The 12,500-nt window shown below is 44.2% G+C and overlaps 1 protein-coding gene across 1 annotated transcript in view; it reads right to left on the bottom strand.

The window, feature by feature from the left end:
- LOC143284969 (paired box protein Pax-2a-like) overlaps window positions 1–12,500 on the bottom strand; it is a 308,750-nt gene that overhangs the window by 254,646 nt on the left and 41,604 nt on the right. The gene's annotated exons all lie outside the window — the stretch shown is intronic.

The following is a 12,500-nucleotide window of genomic DNA, read 5'->3' as shown; positions in this document are numbered from 1 at the left end:
AATCATAATTGGTGTCTCTGAATCACCTGATAGAGGGGATGACTGTTCGCTGCCTGTGCCGGAATATTTGGGGAGTCCATGGGGACAAAACTGCAAGTCGCATCAGACACAGGCTTTCAACAAAGCCCGGCTCCCCCTCAGAGATCTGTATAATTCAAATGACCCCAACTGCAGTCTGTGAAGGGTTTTGCATTAATTTTCTCCTCTTAATCTCTGCGAGTTATTTTGAAATAATGGAAGGGATGCTTAGTTAGTTACCTGCGCTTGTTTTTTTCCCCACCATTATGTTGTACGAGAAGAAAACAACAACAACAACAAAACAACTGCCAAGAAGCCCCCAAAAGAATCAAAGTGAACAACCCAAAAACAAACTTGCTGGATAATCGTGTCGACATCGGTCTAAAATTAACTCTCTCCATACGAACGGCGAAAGAGATGACGTTAACAGCGTTTCTCCCCAATTACCACCATCAAAATATTACAAGCGGAAGGCTCTTACACTGAAGAGGTGAATGTTGACAAAGACTACCACAATTCTGACAACGGAAGCTAAAGGTTGGGTCATTCAGACACCCACTGGACATCCGTGGGGTCTGTGTAGAGGAGAAGAGAGGACTGGCCGTACTGAGTGAGTTAATGTGTAACAGTCTAAAATAACGGACTGAGATTTTTTTTTTTTTTTAAAGACAAACAGCCGCGTTGGCGATTCTAAGCAAGAAAAAAAAGGCCGACCAGTAGACCAGTAGAAAATACGCAAGTAATAAAACAAAGAACAGCTGATAATTCATAACTTTCTGACCGGTGTCTCTGTTTCTATTTCTGGGGCAAAAGGCCACACTGTAAAGTAGTCAGCAATTTAGAAGTTCTGTGCTGATGATGATAGACCATGAGTGTTAAGGAACGGTGTAATTTGTTCCCTTTAATGATATCATGTGATATGAAAATGTTAGAATACAGAAAATATGGGAGTATAACTATAGCAACCTCTCCACTACATCCTCATCTCTCTCTCTCTCTCTCTCTCATTTATTTCTCCGTCCTTCTCAAATCTTAGAGGCTAGAAAAAAAAATTAAAACAAACAACAACAACAACAACAACAACAAACTGAGAGTTAACATCCAGAAGAAAAAAAACAATAAACAAGTCAATAAAAGAAGCGTAGAACATCGCCCAAAGCAAAACAACGACAGGGACAAAGGATATGAAGAAGAACTACATAAACATAACACAACAAAATAGCACACAACACATGCAATACCAGCAACCAGTAGTAACAGGAGAAGCTATAAGATATTATCACTCTGATCCGATTTCTCCATTCACAATGCCTGAGAGAGAGACAGAGAGAGAGAGAGACAGAGAGAGAGAGAGAGAGAGAGAGAGAGAGAGAGAGAGAAAGGAGGGGGGAGTGGGAGATAGATTAAAAATATGGGGGAAAAAAGCAATAACTTTCAACCATATTTACACCCTCATATCACCGAAACAAACCACGACAGAATGCAATGACACACACACACACACACACACACACACACACACACACACACACACACACACACACACACACAGAGACAGAGAGAGAGACACACAGAGAGAGACAGAGAGAGACAGACTGAGACTGAGACTGAGATGATTTATTCACTCAAGGCCATAGCCCCATATGAATGAAGGGCGATAATACAGTATGCAGATGTCACCATACTATCAGTAAACATTCACCATTTTCACAATTAGTTAAACAAATTATGATAATACCGTTTCTCTTAACTTAAAAGCTCTGTGTAAATACAATGCGAGATTACGTATGACACCATTATCAGATGATGCCATCAATAAACATAATTTAAACAAACATGGAGAGCGAGGGAGAGAGGGGGGGGGGAGATAGAGGGGGGGTCTATATCAGTCGAGAGAGAGAGAGAATGGGGGGGTCTATATCAGTCGAGGGAGAGAGGGGAGATAGAGGGGGGTCTATATCAGTCGAGAGAGAGAGAGAATGGGGGGCCTATATCAGTCGAGGGAGAGAAGGGGGTGGTTGGGTCTATATCAGTCGGGTGAGACAGGGAGAGACAGACAGAGAGAGAGAACACTGAACACTGAACACTTTAATGTCAATAGCTTTACAGCCCTAATGATATGGGGGTTCAAAATACAAATAACAACATGCATCAATAGTAATAATATTGATGAAAACCAAAACCAAAACGAAATCAATCAATCTGTGCAACAAAGTGCAGTTCGACCATCCATTCAAAGTAATGTGGTGTAGTGAGAAATAAAAACAAAAACATATATAAATGTATAACATAAATATTTTCCATATGAGAATGACAACACAGATTTCAATTTTCACAATGAACAACACCTGATACTATTTTATTATTGTTGTTTTTTTCGTCGCATGTTATTCGCTTCGGCAATATATTTTGCAAGTGACTGTATTGAAGTTTCCTGATTTAGATTAAGCACTCCAAAAATATCTTCATTCTTTGCTGAATTTGTTTTAAATACAACACATTTTTCTCGAATATCGTCATAAGCTTTACAACTAAACAAAAAATGTAATTCATCCTCCCTTAAATGACCGCACATCGGACAAGGGGAGAGTAACGAGGGCTCAGTCTGAAACCACTTTTTATAAGCATTCAACCCAATCGTTCTCGTTCTAAATCTGGCGAGACTTGTTCGGTGCCACTTGTTTGTCACAACTGTGATACATTTTTCTGTTTGAAATATACTTTTAAAACTATAAAACCATCTATATTTCTCAGTGCTTTCCATTTTACAGTGCCAATTCTGTTTATATGAAGCAATTAGCCTATCTTTGAATTCTGAAACAAATCCTTCTACACATCCAACTCCCTGACACATCCACATCCCAAACCCATTTACAGTTCATGTCTTCTTTACAAAATATACCCAGTTTTCCTTCCCTCTCTCATGTTCATTTACTAACATTTCATCATACGCCTTCTTACATAATCTCGATGTGGGTAGCCTTATTAATTTTAACCAATATTTTATACATTTCACACATGATATTCAGAGAGAAACAGACAGACAGAGAGACAGACAGAGAGAGAAGAGACAGATAGAGACTGAGAGAGAGAAGGAGCGAGCAAGTGAGCGTGTGTGTGTGTGTGTGTGTGTGTGTGTGTGTGTGTGTGTGTGTGTGTGTGTGTGTGTGTGTGTGTGTGTGTGTGTGTGTGAGTGAAAGAGAGAGAGACTGAGAGATAGAGAGAGAAAGGCTGACACATACAGAGAGGGACCATGACATATATTCATTGATTAGGCCTTTGACCCATACGAACAGAGGTTAACACACCTGGTGGTGAGGTATGAAAGTAACAAAGTGACATTACAATGATAATTAATATATTCAGGAAGAGCGAGAACAAGCGAGAGACAGAGAGAGGGAGAGACAGAGAGAGACAAAGAGTGACAGAGAAATGAGGGTGGGGGTGTGTGGGGGTGGGGGCAGGGAGGAGGAGAGAGAGGAGAAGGCAGAAGGGGGAGGGGGGGTTTGGGGGGGCGGGGGGGGGGGGGGGGGGGGGGGGGGGGGCGGAACACACTAGTAAAAGGACTAATGTCAATTGAATACATCGCAGGTTTCTATACAATTGATAAAGATGCCAAGAGAAAACACACACACACACACACAGACACACACATACAGACACACACACACAAACAAACAAACCACACACACCAATATGCACATCAGCGATAAAGAAAAATAAGTACTCCACCGCCCCCTTCCTATAAATACATCTTCCCCATTATCTATGTTCTGGAGGTATCCGTTACAGTTTCAGTTACAAGGAGGCGTCACAGCGTTCGGACTGACCCATATACGCTTACCACATCTGTTTTGAAAATAACAACAAAAAACAAACATGGAGCAGATATTCGACCTTCGCAAAAATCCCAAGCTTTGGTTAAAACATCTAAAAATGAAACAAAAGTAAATACAGAAAATGAATAGATGAAGAATTGAGGTGAGAGGGTTTTTTTTTTGTTTTTTTGAATTTTTTTTTTTTTACCTGGTGCCCAGTGTTGCTGTGTCCAGTCATTGACCTGGTGGTGGTGGTTGTGGTGGTGGTGGTGGTGGTCAAGTCCCATGTGCTCCATTCTCATATCCATTCACCGCCCACTGTAGATACAGGTGTTAATGGAAAACCCAACTGTCCACTCAAGACGGCACAACTTGACCTCAAACGGCGCAAAGCCAACAGGGGGGGTTGTTGAACTGCTCCCCTCAGCCTGAATCCACTGACCAAAGTATTGACGATCGAAAGACAAGTTCACTGACTACACCACATATCTAGCTTGGCTACATTCACAAAGCTTAGCCTCTGTATATAATTATGTATTCCGTTCCACGAAAAAAAAAAGTTGCTAAAAAAAGTGATCGTTTTTGAAATCACTGCACATCATATTCAACGTTGTTGTTGTTGTTGTTGTTTTCCTTTAAAATGTTCTACGAAAGTGCTGCTAGATGGCGGTTTGACGAATTCAACGAGTCTCTCCTTGAGAAAGAATGAGCTGTGAAACCACGTGACCGTCTACAACTTCAGCGCATGTCACATTCAATTATTTTTTCCCCTTTAAATTGTCCAACGAAACGTGTTGCTAGGTGACCGTTTGAAGAATTCAATGCACGTCACATTCAATGATTTTTTTTTCTCCTTCAGGACGAGCCATCAAATGTAATGAATTGATTGGGCTTACGTAGCGAACGAAGGTTCCTGTTGTACTTTCACTGCAGATTATTTTGTACTCTAATCTCTTATTTGAGTTCTTCAGAAAAGTTACCTTCGTATTTCATTAAAACAAAAATGTGGCTCAATACTACGCTCTTACACGCAATGTAACTCAAGATCTTTTAATGCAAAGAGCTTCAGTTTCTTCTCTCTCCCTTTTTTTCTGACAAAATTTATCTCCAACAATCTCCATGCAGACCACTCTCTCTACATGCAGGTTTTTCGCCACTCTCACTCCCCCTCTCTCTGTCTCTCTTTGTCTCTTCACCTGTTCGCACACACACAACACAATGTCGTCTCAAGTTACCTGAAGAAAGCCGTCCGCCCACAGTGTCGTAAGTCTGGGTTTCCAACGTCCTGTCCGCAAGATTTGTATCAGTAATCAATGGGACAGATCATGAGAATTAAAGAAACACAGCCATCCGAACAGCGCTGTATACCGTACACAATGAAAGCTGTCCCGAACAAGAACAACCCGACAAATTCTTCGCTACGAGCAGATGTAATGATAATTAGTTAGGCCGTGGTCATTTTGAGTGATCAGAATGATCCAGATTTATCTCGTTGTCAATTCATCGAAGTGCTCGCTTACTCACTCACTGTAGTGACAGCTTGACAAGGATGTGAAGTGGAAAGAAGAGAGAAGAGAGAGAGAGGGATGGAGGGAGGGAGGGGGAGGAAGGATGTGGGTGTGGGTGTGGGTGGATGCTGCAGAGTTGCGCACCTTGGCAAGTCGGGTTCCTGGGATGAGCAGAGAGAGAGAGAGAGAGAGAGAGAGAAGCGGAAGGTCTGCGCACAGAGAGACAGACAATCAATACACACAGTACAACCCACCCACCTGCGGAAAGCCCACCCCCTCCCACCCCCCTCCTCCTCAGCCAATCACGCTTTTTTCTCTCTTTTTTTTTCTTTCTATTTCTGCTCTATCCCCAGCCCCCCCCCCCCCCCCCGCCCCGCCTCCCACCCCTCTTCTCTCTCTCTTCCCCCGGCCCGTCTTGTGCAGTGCGGTGTGGTGTGTGGTGTGGAGTCGTGCGGTGGGGTGAGGTAAACATGCGATAAGCTTGTGTGTACAGTGACGGCCTTTATGAGGTCATCAGACAGTGATAAAAATCCATGACGGAAATGATGGCTGCTTTCTCTCTGTGTCTCTCTGTATGTTTCTCTCCCTCGCCCCTTTAGACTTGAAGATTCTAAACCTCACGATCAAAAAGGGCAGCAGAGGATGACATTCAGTTGTAAAGGAAGGCTCAGACCTAAAGGCAGGTCAGGTGCCGCGGCAGAATTTGGTTTCTGATCAAGTGATCGCCAGTGATTAGGGTTCGGAACCCTGTTTCGGCATGGTCTAGGGTCCTTGGTGAAAACACTTTACTCCGATTTCCCTCACACCACCAAGATGTGAATGGGCACCTGGCTTAGGGGGGCGGGGGGCGGGGGGCGGGGGGAGGAGGGGAGGAGTCCCCTCGCTTATCAACGCAAAGCCCCAGACACAGTATCAGTATCAGTATCAGTAGCTCAAGGAGGCGTCACTGCGTTCGGACAAGTCCATATACGCTACACCACATCTGCCAAGCAGATGCCTGACCAGCAGCGTAACCCAACGCGCTTACTCAGGCCTTGAGATAAAAAAAGTATATATATATATATATATATATATATATATATATATATATATATATATATATGTATATATATAGATAAGCTTACATAAATAAATAAATAAATAATAATTTTCAGTAGCACTGAAAATAATAAAATAATAATAATAAATAAATAAATAAATAAGACAACAATGATGATAAATAAGCAAATAAATGTAAAACATGAAGACACACATTCAAACATACACCCACACATGCATAACAGATATGCACCAAACACGCAGTTTCACAGATCCAGTGGACACAGTGGATATGAACCCACTGCTGCGATGGTCTCAATGAACATGGAACCTTTAACCTCAATGTATTTTTCACCTGGGCTTAAATTTCTTCTTCTTCTACTTCTTCTCCTTCTTCTTCTTCTCCTCTCAAGTATTGACACCTACTGTTACCAATTAACAACTATACATCCAAGACTGAAAATCTCTGAAAATGGCAAGATGTACTGTTTTGTGTCTAAAATGTTGCAGAGACCTCTGAAAAAAAAAAAATCTTCTGAAGGATTAAGGACCCCCCAAAGAGTTAACATTGTTAACATATACAACAACAACAACAACGAAAGAGAGAGAGAGAGAGAGAGAGAGAGAGAGAGAGAGAGAGAGAGAGAGAGAGAGAGAGAGAGAAGGCAAAGTATCAAGAACTTGTCGAAATCGGGTTATTCATGCTGTGAAAAAGGAGGGGTGGGGTGGGGAGAGGGGGCGGGGGGTGGGGGGGGGGGGGGGGCGGGGGGGGGGGGGAGAAAGTTTCGTGGATGCCATTTGGATATGTTTATGAGGCGACTGGGTCCATCCTATTCCCGGACCCCCTGTCTATACCCACACCCCATCCACTGTATGTGTGTAAGGGCCTATGGCCGGTGTACAATAAACTAGCGCCCTTCCCTCCCCTTTCTCTGTCTGTTTGTCTGTCTGCCTGTCTGTCTGTCTGTCTGTCTCTCTCTCTGCTCTCTATCCCGCAAAGAAACTTTCCGACATTTAAGAAAAAAAAAGTTAAAATGACCCACACTTGTGTCAGTCCAATCCCATAGTTCACAACACAAACACACACACACACACACACACACAAAGCACACACACAAGCACACATGGTCGCACAAACACACACACACACACCTACTCTCTTTCTCTCTCTCTCTCTCACACACACACACAGCACAAACACAAGCACACATGGTTGTGTCTATTAATCCTTCGGGATTTTATGACAATAAATGAAGTCAAGTCAAGTCAAGTCAAGTCAAGTCATGGTCGCACAAACACACACACACACATCTACACACACACACACGCACACACACACACACACACACACACACACTGAGAGGAAGAACAAACTTGCAACACAAAACACAATTCTCCAGGAACTAGTCAGCAGACCAACTATTACGTGCACACACACACACACACACACACACACACACACACACACACACACACACACACACACATACAAGTTCCAACTCAAACGTCTGAGTGGACGAACCAGAACCCCGCTGAGTCCAAACCGTTTGAACCCTCGATCCAAAAGCAATATTAAACAGTAAGTAAATGTCAATGGACCAGGTGTGAGGCTATGACGTCAAACCTGTCACCGCGTGGCCCTCGACAGTGATAGTAACTCTCTGTGTCTGTCTGTCAGTCAGTCAGTCTGTCTGTCTCTCTCTGTGTTTTGATCAGTCTCTCTTCCTTCCCTTATACTACCACTACGACTTGTTAAAAATAACTTTTCTAGCGGTAGTGGTAGCTCTCTCTCTCTCTCTCTCTCTCTCTCTCTCTCTGTGTGTGTGTGTGCTGACATAATGAATCATGAATCACTACCAACAACTAGTTTAGGTACGAAAATTATTAATTATATTTTACCATTGCCTTATTCAAGTGTCTTCTCACAAGGATGATCTCTAACTCATACAGTGAGGACGAAAGATTTATTTATTCATCTATTCATGTATTTGTTTATCTGTCTGTTATTTATCTACTTATCTGTGTGCCTTGTGTAGGCTTCTTTATGTATATTATATTTGCAACGGGTCACAGGCCTATATGCAATTAAAACATTTGTTATTGTTCTCTCTCTCTCTCTCTCTCTCTCTCTCTCTCTCTCTCTCTCTCTCTCTCTCTCTCTGTGTTTCCGTTTCTGTTTCTGTCTCTCTAAATCTGTCTTCCTTCTCTTACACCACGACAAATCGAGAAAAAAAAGAAACCACCACCACCACCAAAACCTTACCGAGTCATGTAAAACAAAACGAAATACGATGTGAGAGGTTGTATGACCCCCGTCCCAAATTGCAACACAAAAACATCAAACTGTTCTTCGACAGGTGTCCAGAATCATCAAGATAATCTTGTCCAACGAATACTGTGTCAAACACAAACGAAGAAGTAGTCCTGAAAACGGCAAAAAGAATTAAAAAAAAAAAACAATGAGAAACTTAACAACTACATCTTCTATATTACGTCTCCATTAAAACTCTTGTCTCTACTTTCCTACTTTCTCTCCAAATTCTTGCCACCGAAAAGTGACACGTTCAAGCCTGATGGTGATTCAATAATAACAATGATTAAAAAAAAAACAAAAAAAACCCCCACTATAGAAAACCCACCCCCCAGAAAACGGTGAAGAGAAACACTGACCAAAGCTCTTTTCCCCGCACCGGTATTTTTTCCCCTCCCCAAACCAACACAACACACTTGATAGGGGAAGATCACTTCAAACTGGTATTCTTGTCATCCAGACTGGACAGGCAGACACCCTACACCTTGTCAAGACTATGTCCCTGTCCACTTCACTCGCAACACAACACAACACAACACAACACAACCCCCACTGACTGCCAGGGTAAAAAGTGGCGACGATTTCGTAGTAAGGAGGAGTGGATGGGATCACCCAGGCATCTCCTCCACCACCCCTACACTCCGACTGCCCCCCCCCCCTCACCCCCCCCCCCCGACACACACACACACACACACACACACTCCCCCACCCCTACCCATACCCAACCCATCCACCCCTTACCCCCTCCTTTATATGAAGCCGCAGCAAGCAACACGACTACTTAGCCTACGGCGGCCATCCATCCGTATAGTAGAGAGAAGAGAAGAACACACCAAAGGAAAAGTCACACACACACACACACACACACACACACACACACACAAACTGGACTTCTCTCCACCACCAACCACCACCACCACCCATCCTCACACTAACCTGTCCTCACACTTTTGCCCCCTCCTCCCACACACGAACCCCCCCCCCCCCCGCCCCTCCCAAGTTAACCCCACACCACCCCTCCTGTATGACAGACCCTAGACTGACTACTGTATCTGCCGATCACTGCCCCCCCCCACTCCCTATCCTCACCCATCTCTCTCTCTCTCTCTCTCTCTCTCGTCAACTCAGCTGCCATAGGTGTGTGCGTGTGTGTGTGTGTGTGTGTGTGTGGATGGGGGGTGGCAGAGGTGAGGGGCAGGGGAGGTGAGAGGGGAAGGGGGATGACATGGTCTGATGGACAAGTGTGATCTCCAACCGGCTTACTGGGCGTCTGTCCTGCTCTGGTGTATCGTGTGTGTGTGTGTGTACGCGTATGTCATATATATATATATATATATGTTAGGTGTTTATATATATATATATCTCCACATATACATATGTGTGTGTGTGTGTGTGTGTGTGTGTGTGTGTGTGTATGCACGCGCGCGTACGTGTGTGTGTGTGTGTGCGTGCGTGGGTGGGCGGTGGGTGAGTGCATGCCACACCCCTGATCATAGTATGTTTGTGTTTATAATGAGCCTGTGATTGCACAAATTTAATTTCAATGTGGATTTATAAAGTGGGTTTTTTTAAATATATTTTTTATTAAAAAAAAATTATTGTTGTTGATAGATAGGATATGTGTATGTGCGTGCATACAAGCATGTATACACGCCTGCATGAATGTGTTGGTGCATGTGTGTCCATATCTGCGGATATGTACGAACATTGTAGTACTATATTTAAAAGAAAAAAACAAACCCGAAAACGGAGTATGGCTGCCTACATGGCGGGGTTAAAAACGATCATACACGTAAAAAGCCCACTCGCGTATATACGAGTGAACGTGGGAGTTGAAGCCCACGAACGCAGAAGAAGAAGAAGAAAAAAAAAAGAAAACAAAAAGATTCAAATAATAACAAAAACCACAATGGCGCATCAGCTTTGAATAAGGAGCCAGTAATACTTGACAAAGCGACACACTTCAGCCCGTCTCTGATCGACGATAACACGGTTAACTCTTCAACAGTATCCATTACAAAGAACACTTTTTCTTCTTCTTTTAAAAAAAAATAATTATAAGCATAGAGGTAATATATATGAACCGAATCACACGTTCATGATTTAGTATGATGGGCCAAAACGAGTACTTACACAGGGACAAGGTCACACACAGAGAGAGAGAGAGAGAGAGAGAGAGAGAGAGAGAGAGAGACAGACAGACAGACAGACAGACAGACAGACAGACAGACTCACAGACACACAGAGACAGAGACAGAGGGAGACAGAAAGAGGGAAAGAGAGATACATAGAGAGAGAGAGAGAAACAGAGACAGAAAGAGAGAGAAAGAGAGAGAGTCAGAAAGAGAGAGGCACATACACACATGCACATGCACATATAGATAGATAGATAGATAGAGACATACATAAATACAAGCACGCGTGCACGCACAAATGCACGCACACGCACTCAAACACACACACACACACTCAAACACACATAAATATACCTCAACCCCTACCTCGAAACGCCACCCATCCACACACACACACACACACACACACACACACACATACGCACACACCTACACCTAACACACACACACACACACACACACACACACACAGGAACACCAAACACACCAAGACGTAGAACTGATGATGTGATCACAACGACAGCCGACAACAACAAGGGATTAATCCCCAATCCCCACCCCCTTGCCCCCGCCCCCGCCCCCCTCCCCACCCGCCTCACCCCAAACAACCTTTTCCCCCCATCTAAGCTCGGACCGATTCGTCTCATTGAATCCCCCACCCTCACCCCCACACCCCTCCTCCGTCACCTCCCACCCCCCCAAACCCCTCAATAAATCCCACCTCCTCCACTCCAATCCTCACAAATCCCCATCCACCACCACCACCACCACCCTTCAATCCCTCCTCAGACTTGGTCCCCTGGTCCCCCCCCCCCCCCCCCCCCCCCCCCGTTCCCCTCTCCCCCGTTAGGTCAACAGCCGTGACAAAAAGGCGCCAGTGCAAGACGATGATCACAATCATTACAGCTCTCTGGACGTTGTTCTTCTTCAGTACCGTTCGCCTTAGCGCAGACTTCTCTCTCACGTATGTGGTGTGAGAGCGAGCGCGCATGAGAGAGCTTGTGTGTGTGTGTGTGTGTGTGTGTGTGTGTGTGTGTGTGTGTGTGCGTGTGTGTGTGTGTGTGTGTGTGTGTGTGTGTGTGTGTGTGTGTGTGTGTGTGTGTGTGTGCTGGATTGGAGTGATTGAAACTGGGGGATACTTATGTATGTATGTATGTATGTATGTGTGTGTGTGTGTGTGTGTGTGTGTGTGTGTGTGTGTGTGTGTGTGTGTGTGTGTGTGTGTGTGTGTGTGTGTGTGTGTGTGTGTGTGTGTGTGTACGAGCGCGCTTGCGTTTGTGTGAGTGTAAGTGTGTGTGTTTGTATGTGTTTATGTTTGACTGTCTCTGTGTGTGTGTGTGTGTGTGTATGTGTGCAGGGGTGTGTGTGTGGGGGAGGGGGGGCACGGGGGGGGGGCAATAAGCACAGGTGATGGTTAGAGGGACTGAGAGAGACTAAGAAAGGAAGAGAGAGAGAGAGAGAGAGAGAGGGAGAGAGAGAGAGAGAGAGAGAGAGAGAGAGAGAGAGAGAGAGAGAGAGAGAGAGAGAGAGAGAGAACAGAATGTAGAAAAGATAGAGTACAAAATCTAAAGTAGGCACAATGTTTGAGAAATCGTGAAAAGTCCCTCTTATTTTGAAAAAAAAAAAAAATCCTTTATCATCGGAGTTGGGTTCTTTGTCTTTTCCCGCAATG

The sequence above is a fragment of the Babylonia areolata genome, chromosome 1, assembly GCF_041734735.1.
Source record: "Babylonia areolata isolate BAREFJ2019XMU chromosome 1, ASM4173473v1, whole genome shotgun sequence".
NCBI classification, from domain to species: Eukaryota; Metazoa; Mollusca; class Gastropoda; order Neogastropoda; family Buccinidae; genus Babylonia; species Babylonia areolata.
This window is presented reverse-complemented; position numbering and strand designations above follow the sequence as displayed.